Consider the following 10,068-nt stretch of genomic DNA (forward strand, 5'->3'; position numbering starts at 1 on the left):
ATAGTGACAGTGCTCCATACCCTGAGGGATAGAAAAAAAATAATAATAAAAAAAACACGGAAAGGGATGATTATATTATACCTGAATATTTAGTACTAATTTTGTAATACACTAGAAGACAACCAAAATATCTTCTTTCATTTTATTTCCCACAATGCATTTGTTTGTTTATCTATTTATTCATATATTCTATTCATTTTTATTCCCTATTTATTATTATTCATTAATTTATCTATGTATCAATCTATTTATTTGTTGATGATTAATCTGTTGATTTATTATTTTATTTATTTATTTACATTTATATATGTATTCATTTTCCCCTTCGATGAAGCTGTGGGGTTGTTATGTCTTGCTGTGGATGTGCTGTGTTTTGGTGCATTGCTTCTGACCCAGGGCAGTGGGCGGGGACATGGATGACCCTTCATCCACAAGCAGCTAAGATAAAAGAGGGGAAAATGGTGTATGCATTGACAAGGCTAATCCTATTATAAGGGGAAAGGGCCTTTTGGAATGTGTATGTAAATCTACTTTTAGACTGTTTCACTCATCCATTCTTTCCCGTCCTAAACTTTTTCTCATTTTTTTTTTCTCGTCCCGTTTGAGGTATTGACTGCATTACTTGCTCTGACTCATTATTCTCAATTTCCTCTTCTTATGATTTCCTATTACCTATTCATATTCCTTTTACATAACTGAAATAGATAAATAGATGAATAAATAAATAAATAAATAAACAACTAAATAAATAAATATTTTTAATGTTACCCCTAAATGCTTGTTTTCTCTCGTGAGTAACGAGAAAATGGACATATGAGCGGGAATTGTTTTGCTGCTTTGATACTGTTTCGAAGATAAACTAATCAGTTTTAAACAATAAGATTACTCTTTTAAACTCAATATTCATGGATCTTCCCCTCATCATATGTCACATTCATAATATATCAAAATTTATATTAAATGTCCAGTATTCAACACTGAAGGGGGAGCAAGAAAAATCAAGCAGAACTGAAACTGAAGGCAGGCGGCTGTAGTTTTATAATCTCTCACCAGCCATGGTGAACGCTTTCTACTATTATAAGATATACTTTCACTTTTTCTTTAGTTAAATTAATCTAGATTACCTGCCTATCAAATCTATTGATAATTTTTACAAGCACAGCCAATGAAGACGGTGACATTCTACTCCGTTGAGTTGGATTGAGTTGGGTTGGGTTAGATTGGGTTAGGTTACACTGGGTTGAATTGTGTAAAGTTTGGTTGGGTTAGGTTGGAGTAATTTCTGTTTTGTTTTGGTTCAGTTCATCTACGTTCTGTTTAGTTCTCTTCTACTAAGTATTTCAGCGGCTTTGACCCATCGTTTTTCGCTCATATTTCCGAAATAACCATTCACATCAGCATAATATATTAGCACAGCTTAATTCACACCCTGAGCTAATTTTTGACGTTATAGTGCATTCACAAGTGTATTTATTTACGGTGTCTACTCTTGGCATCAAATGTCTCGCAGCCGACACCCGTGAAGTAAATCGAACAAGTGAAGTTGTGACGTCATCACAAACTACCTCGTGTATCCCATCCTCCTCCCCTTACCTCCTTCCTCCCCATTTCCTCCCTCCTCCTCCTCCTCCTTCTCCTCCTCCTCCTCCTCTCTCTCTCTCTGTCTCTCTCTCTAAAAAAAAAAAATGTAATAATAATTGAATACCATGCACCCGGAGAGGGAATTCAATAACAAGCTTATACATATGATGGATAAGGAAATTATAATAATAACTGGACATGCATTTTATTTCATTACATACCACTATGGATAAACAGTTCATCCTCGTCATCACTATCCATGGTGATGATGACGAGTTCCACACTTTCATGTATGTTGTCCAATGACCAGTACTCTTCTTCGAACGATCTGGACCTTCTCACATCACCCGCCCACACCTCTTTGGTTGCGATAAGCTTTGCCTCCTGGAGCCGCGCTTGCAAGTCTGCCCGAGTGAACCGCTGCAGCGTTGAACGCACGTGTTGCTTTATGCAGCCCCACACTTGTTCGATGGCGTTAAATTCTGGATGAGCTGGTGGCAAACGGATGACCTCATGACCCCATGATCGGATAATTTCGTCAACCGTGTAGCGTGGCTCGGGCCGGTTCTCCTTGCAGATCAGTAGCAACTCAGGGCGCGTAGCATGTGGTGGGAATGGTAGGCTGCGGCACTCCAACCATTTCACGATCTCCGCTTTTCTTGTGGCAGTGGTGGGGCAACGGGTCTCCTTGGCCAGCTGACTGTGGTAGGGTGCGTTGTCAAGCACCAGTACCGATGGCTCAACGAGCGCCGGCAAAAGCTGTGATGTCAGCCAGTGAATGAATAGGGCGCTGTTCATTTCACCATGGTAGTCTCCTGTTTTGTTCTTGGCAGGGTAGCACAGAAATGATTCGTCAATGAATCCCTCATCTGTGCCACCTGCTACTACCACAAAGCGCTCACCCTCCCCAGGGGGCACTTGACGGCTGAAGATGGCACTGGTGTTAGGCTGTGTTGTGTCCACCCACTCTTTACTGTGGTGCATTCGGGTAGTAAACCACGTCTCGTCGACGTAAACCACCAATCTCCCCTCCTCCCGATGCTTCCTGAGTGATCGAAGAGCATTAACACGACGACACACAATATCTAAAGTTTCTTTCTTCACGTACATTTTCCTTTGTGAAGTTTGATACCTGAACCCCATGCTGTGAAGTAATCGCCACACCGTCGTCTGTGAGGTTTCTTCCGGGTTGTTTGGCAGCAAATTTGTTGTGTACATGCCGGCGAATGGCACCAATGGCGAAATTGTCAAAGGCGGCCGTGGTGGCGATGGACGTCGGTGTTCCAGACGATGTTGCTGCGGGAGTGGCTGTTACGGGCGGTGTTGGTGATCCAGAACAAGAGTGCGTGCTGTTCTTCATCATCATCCTCACAGCATTCACAGTCATCCCCATGGTCTCTGCGACACGATCATAAGGCCTATATCTAATTTTGTTTTATTTTATTTTATTTATTCTATTTCATTTATTTTTACACTATATTATGTCTTATTTAATTAACTTTATTCTATTCTTATCTTATGTTACTTTGCTTGATTTTATTCAATTTTATAATAATTTAATCGATTGTATTTTATTTCATCTCGTATTTCTTTTACTCTATTCTATTTCATTTTAGTTTATCATAATTTTATTTCGTTTAATTTTATCTTTCTTGGTTTTATTTCATTTTATTTTATTATACGCCATTCTACTGAGCTTTATATTATATTATGTTGTTCTCTTTTGTGCTTTGTCTATTTAATTTTATTAATTGTACTTATCTACAAAAGGACAAAGTGGCATATTTTTCAACAAACCATACCATCCATTGATAAGGAAGTGCTTTTAAATTATTGCTTTTGCAATATGAGATCCATCTGTGACCATCTTACCAAGAAATTAAAAAAACAAGTTACAAGAACTTATTGATAATTGTGATTGGGCCAAACATGCTAACAGTGAGTTTGTAGTTAATCTTTCTGACAAAATTCTTAGAACAGATGAGAAAACAGCTTTAGGATATGGACTTAGTTTTGCCAACAGTTCAAATCCCACTGATTTTGTCGGCATTGGTAAAGCTTTCTGTAGGTTAAAGAACCATGATTTATCTGTTAAAAGTTTCAATATTTGTAAGGGTATCGTTTCTGGTGCTTTATCAGAAGAGGTTGTTCCTAATTGCTCAGAACGTTTTCAGAAGGCAATGATTAGTCCTAGAAAAAAAGATAATTATTTACATTTTACCAAAGCAGATAAATTTAATGCAGTTGTTATTTTAAACAAGGATGATTATCTTAGGCAAATGAATGACTTATTAGATAATAATACTTACACCCTTCTCAACAAAAATCCCAAGAAGCAGTTAGTAGTAATACAAAAAGTTAAAAGAACTACTTCATGAGAATAGAGAGCTCATGCAGAAATTCATTTCAATTAGTCCTCCTTTGTCACATATGTATGGTCTCATTAAGACTCGTAAATGTAACAACCCTGCTAGACCCATTGTTTCGTCAACTGGTTCCGCTTCTTACAAGCTATCCAAATGGCTAGTTACTATTCTTAGCGCTTTGGTAGGTACAATCTCTTCTTTTCATGCTACAAACACTTCTTATTTAATAGACAAACTCCTTCATATCAAACCAAATTATAAATTTACATTGGTTAGTTTTGATATCGTTAGTTTATTTACTAAAGTCCCCATAGACGATTTATTATTTTTCCTTCAAGATGAACTTAATAAATCCATTGCCATCATATACATTGATTGAACTAATTAAGGTATGTGTTAAAGCTTGTAGATTTCAATTTAATGGTAATTTCTATTCCCAAAAATTCGGCAGGAGTATGGGAAACCTATTATCCCTAGTTTTGAGTAATTCATATGTGGAATTTTTCGAAACTAAAATATTGCACAAAATCTTCCCTCCTAACATCCCTTGGCTTAGGTACATTGATGACATTTTATGTCTTTGGCTAGAAGATAAAAATGTGCATGATTTTTTTTAACCAGATTTGTTTCATTAAATCTACTTTAGAAATTGAGAAAAATTGTACCTTACCTTTCTTAGATTGCATTATCCTACGTCATGACAACAGCCTTAAATTTCATGTGTATCGAAAACCAACTAATGTAAGCTCATATATTCATTATTATCATTCTCATCCAAATAGTGTTAAACGTTCAGTCTTCTCTTCTATGCTTCTTATAGCTTTCCGTATCTGTAGTCCTGAATTCGTTGAAGAAATCAGAAAAGTTTTTAACACTGGGTTAAAATTAAAATACCTTAAACAATTCCTTGATATTACTTACAATTTTGCAAGGAAATCATTTTTAACTTCCCAACCAAGTTATCATAATGTTTTAATTTTGCCATTTCAAGAAAATTTAAGTGCCACAGAATTATTAAAAAGATTTAATGTAAAGGTAATTTTTAAGAACAATAGTATTAAAGTTGAAAAAGGATTAATTTGTAAAATTTCTTGCAAAACGTATAATAAATTTTACGTACGTCAAACTGCCAAACCCTTAAGCATCAGAATTGAGCAACATAAGAAAAATGTTAGGGATGGCAATAACTCTAGTGAATCTTCAAACATGTTGAATTAAATAATCATTCTGTTGATTGGGGTAATGCCCATGCTATCTATCACACCAATAACATAATAGTAAGAAACTTAATAGAGTGCAGTTTGATCCATACCACCAGTGATCAAAATACAAACTTATATAATGGCTTATACAAACTTGAAAATTTTATCTGCCAAGAAATGAGCAAAATAATAATAAGGTAAAATTTAACGCTGCGACTATGACCTGATGTCGTCCCTCCCTCATTAGTGGGACGCATTGACCCATGCGACCTGACCTACCGCTTTCCAGGAGGTAAATGTCCTCTCCTCTTATGTAAAGTTGTTCTTGTTCCTTCTTCATGTATATATAAACTATGTATTTCTGTTTAACTATGTACTTTTTTGCACTGAAGATGTAATATACGAAAGCACTCTTCTTCGTTAGTTTCTTTTTTTGGAAGTGGTCTACTTTGCATATATATACATATATATATATATATATATATATATATATATATATATATATATTGAATTGAATTGAATTGAATTTTATTCGGATACAATCATACATACAATAAGTACAATACATACAAGACTCAATACTATACACAGTATATATAATTGTACATCTGAGGATGGCACAGAAAGTCAAAAGACTTATTTCCACTGTGGTCCTCATATTACAATTAGGAAAGGATTATCATAGAAAAGCTAGGTTATACGAAGTGTAAATTAGGATTATAAGAAGTGTAAATTAAACATATAAACTATTTTCTTCAGAGAGAACAGTGTCTAAAAGATAACATTTAACTGATTTTTTAAAACTACTTTTAGATACAATTGATTGAATGTTGGTCGGTAAAGAGTTCCAAGCAATAGCACCAGTGTATTTGAAAGTACTTTTCCCTAACGAACTATTAAACCTAGGTACAATGACAGATGACCTACTAGAACGAGTTCTCAGGGAACGAGCATTTCTAACAAGTGTAAACGTATCTGACAAATAACTGGGACAAGAGTCGTTCACAATTTGGTGAACATGATTAAGCTTTAACTGAACAACACGTTTCTCAACAGGTAACCAATTTAACAATTTAAAATGCGTATAATCTAGATGAGTACGTGGATGAATTTTCAAAACGGTCCTGATTAGTTTGTTTTGACATATTTGAAGATTACTCTTAGATTTTTTAGATAGGTTGCTATACCAGGAAGAACAAGCATAGTCAATATGACACTGAACCAGGGCCGAAGCTAGTAACTTCATTGTCTCTACATCTAGGTATTTTTGTATTCTTGCCAAAAATTTTGTTCTGGAGCTGACCCTTTTAATTATTTTTTGTGCCATAACTTCTCCCGACACATTTTGATCAATTTCTGTTCCAAGATATTTGACAACAGACCTAAGTTGAATGCTAGTATCATTACATTGGATATTGAAGTTGGGAGCATTTTTGAGTTTTTGATTGGAGCCAAAGAGAATGGATTCTGTTTTACCTAGATGTAGAGACAATTTGTTATCCGACAACCACTTGCTGACATTCAATAACTCTTCACTGAGTAACGTCTCAATCCTATTTACATCTTTGCCAGAAACTAGTAAGGCTGAATCATCGGCATACAACAGCAGTTTACAGTTCACAGCAGCTTTCATGTCATTCACATACAAAAGAAACAACAGCGGACCTAATATGCTACCCTGTGGGACACCACATGTTATTTTTGCTCCTTTTGATGTTGAACCATTTACATTCACAATCTGTTCTCGACCTGTTAGATAAGACCTCATCCAATTAACAACATCTGATTTGAAGCCTAACGCTTGTAGTTTGAATAATAGAATATCATGATTTACAGTATCAAAGGCTTTCTGGAGATCTAGCATAACCATTCCACAGTAATTACCTCTGTCAATTTCACCTTTGATATAATCAGTCAAATTGATCAAACATGTATCAGTAGAATATGATTTTCGAAAGCCTGATTGTAAATCATAGAACAAGTTATTGCTTTGAATGTATTCATAAACCTGGTTATAAACAACTCTTTCCAAGACCTTCGATATAATACCGAGCACTGAGACTGGCCTATAGTTACCGGAATCTGTTTTGCTACCCTTCTTGTACAAAGGAGTAACTTTTGCTAATTTAAAATCTTTGGGAACTTTGCCCTGTTGAATCGAAGTATTGATTATGTGAGTGATACAGGGAGCAATCTGCTCAGCTGAGTCATTCACAAATCTGGCTGGAATATTATCTAGTCCGGTAGCCTTAGACCTGTTCACAGTCTTCAACATTTTATACACATCTACCTTAGCAACCGTAGACAGAGCAAAGGTGTCATGGGATACACCCTGATTCCAATAATAATTATTAATGTGTTCGTGGCCAAAATGACCTGAAGGTACTGGTAAATTATTTACGAGGGTGGTAGCAATGGTGGTGAAAAAGGAGTTAAATTTTTGAGCCACCGCTACTTTGTCGAAAGTAGCGATCCCATTAACATTAAGACCAATGTTACTACTTTTGGATTTTAGATTTTTGGAAGAACCTAACTGTTTGATTGTTTGCCATAGTTTTTTGGGATTGTTTTTGTTGGTTTGGAGAGAATCTTTGTAATATCCTACCTTAGCTCTGTCTACCATAACCTGAACCTCGTTCCGTAACTTCTTATACATAGCGAAAACAGATTGATCTTTTGTTTTTTATACTCTTTTAAAGCCTTATCTCTCCTGTTGATCATTTTCAAGATGTCACCAGAAAACCACGGCTCGGAACGTTGTTTTATTCTGATTGATTTTACTGGAGCTAAATTGTCTAATACCCCCAAGAACAGTGCTTAAAAATTATTCCAAGCTTGATCAACATCTGTACAATTGACGACTGAAAACCAGTTAACCGCGGACAACCTTTCGCAGAACAATTCCTTGCTGTAATGCTTAAGAGAACGAACTTTTATGGTTTTATGCTGATTGATTTGTTGTTTGGAAACTTTCCTGATACAATACGTATATATATATGTGTGTGTGTGTGTATTTACCTAGTTGTATTTACCTAGTTGTATTTTACGGGAAGGGGAGCTATGCTCGTGATGTCCCGTCTTCATATCTCATTTTATCTAAACTATTTTTAAATTCATGTATTGTTTTTGCACACACCACTTTCTCATCTAACTTGTTCCAACTGTCTATTACTCTGTGAGGAAAGCTGTTCTTTTTCAAATCTCTTCTATAGCTGTCTTTTTTTATTTTCTTTCCGTGTCCTCTAGTATTTCTGTCATCCCATTTTATCAGATTCTCTCTGTCAGTAATTTCTATGCCTTTCATGATTCTGTAAATAGCTATCAAATCTCCTCTCTCTCTTCTTTGCTCTAGTGTCTGTAGTTCAAGTTTTTCTAGTCTCTCTTCATATGATAGTTTTGAGAGTGTTGGTGCCAATTTTGTAATTGCTCTTTGTATTCTTTCAAGTTTTTTTTATAATTTTTTTTGTACTTGGTGACCATATCGTTGCTGCATATTCCAATCTTGGTCTTATCAGGGTGATTAGGATTTTCTTCACCATTTCTTCATCCAGGTATGTAAATGCAACTTTGATTGTTCTTATTAGATTATAAGTTTCTCCAAAAATCTTATTTATATGTTTCTCAGGTGACATATTATTCATAACAATGACTCCCAGGTCCTTCTCATTTTCTACTTTTTTTTATTCCTTCTTCTCCCAATTTATATGCTCCTGTTATTCTGTTTTTGCTTTTTCCAAATTCCATTATACTACACTTTTTTGTATTGAACTCCATCTCCCACTTCCTACTCCATTCTTGTACCTTATTTAGATCTCTCTGTAGTGATTCACAATCTTCTTCAGTTTTCACTCTTTTCAGTAGTTTTGCATCATCTGCAAAGAAGCTCATATAGCTTTCTATTCCTTCATCCATATCATTAATATATATAGCAAACATTATTGGGGCCAGAACTGTTCCCTGCGGAACACCGCTTATTACTTCATCCCATTTTGAGTGCTGGTTTCTTATCACTACTCTCATTTTTCTTTCTTGCAAAAAGTCCTCCATCCAATTTAGTAGTTTGCCCTGTATTCCTCCTTCAGTTTCTAATTTCTTAAGCAACTTCTTATGTGGTACTTTGTCAAAAGCTTTCTTTAGATCTAAAAATGCACAGTCCGAATATCCTTCTCTTTCTTGTATTATATCTATTAGCCTTGAATAGAAACATATTAAATTGGTGACACATGATCGTCCTTGTCTGAATCCAAATTGCCTTGGATTTAACACTTTGTTTTTTTTCTAAATATTTTACCCATCTACTTTTGATAATTCTTTCACAAATTTTTGCTATTGTACTTGTTAGAGAGACTGGTCTATAGTTAGTAGGTTCTTCTTTATTTCCTCCTTTGTATATAGGTACTATATTTGCTTTTTTCCAATCTTCTGGAACTTTTCCTTCTTTCAAGGAACTATTTAGTATGCTATGTATTTTGTCTGCCAGTTCATTCCTGCATTCTTTCAGTATCCAGTTTGCTATTTCATCTGGTCCATGCGATTTTCTGACATCAAGATTACTCAAGTGTGTTAATATTTCATTCTTTGTTACTTCTATTTCTTCCATAGGGGGGACTTTCTCTTTCCATTCGTTCTCTTCAGGTTGTATGTTCTCCCTTGTAAACACTGATTTAAAATGTTTGTTCATAATTTCCGCCATTTCCATTTCCTCAGTGTATTCAACTCCCTCCTGTCTTAATTTCTCCAAGTCTTGTTTGTTTTTCAGTTTATTGTTTACAAATCTGTAGAAAGTTTCGGTTGATCTTTACACTTTTCTATGATATCTTTTTCATATTTTCTCTTTTCCTCTCTGCACATTTGTACATATTCATTTCTATAACAGGTATATATTTTCCATTTTTCAGGTCTTCTGTCTTTTTTCCATC

General features: G+C 35.2%; 1 pseudogene; it reads right to left on the reverse strand.

Moving 5' to 3' along the window:
* Positions 1-1,794: 1,794 nt before the first annotated feature.
* Positions 1,795-4,667, reverse strand: LOC143027962 (uncharacterized; annotated as a pseudogene).
* Positions 4,668-10,068: the final 5,401 nt, after the last annotated feature.

The sequence above is a fragment of the Oratosquilla oratoria genome, chromosome 9 (assembly GCF_046742065.1).
Source record: "Oratosquilla oratoria isolate Oo_2021 chromosome 9, ASM4674206v1, whole genome shotgun sequence".
Taxonomy (NCBI): Eukaryota; Metazoa; Arthropoda; class Malacostraca; order Stomatopoda; family Squillidae; genus Oratosquilla; species Oratosquilla oratoria.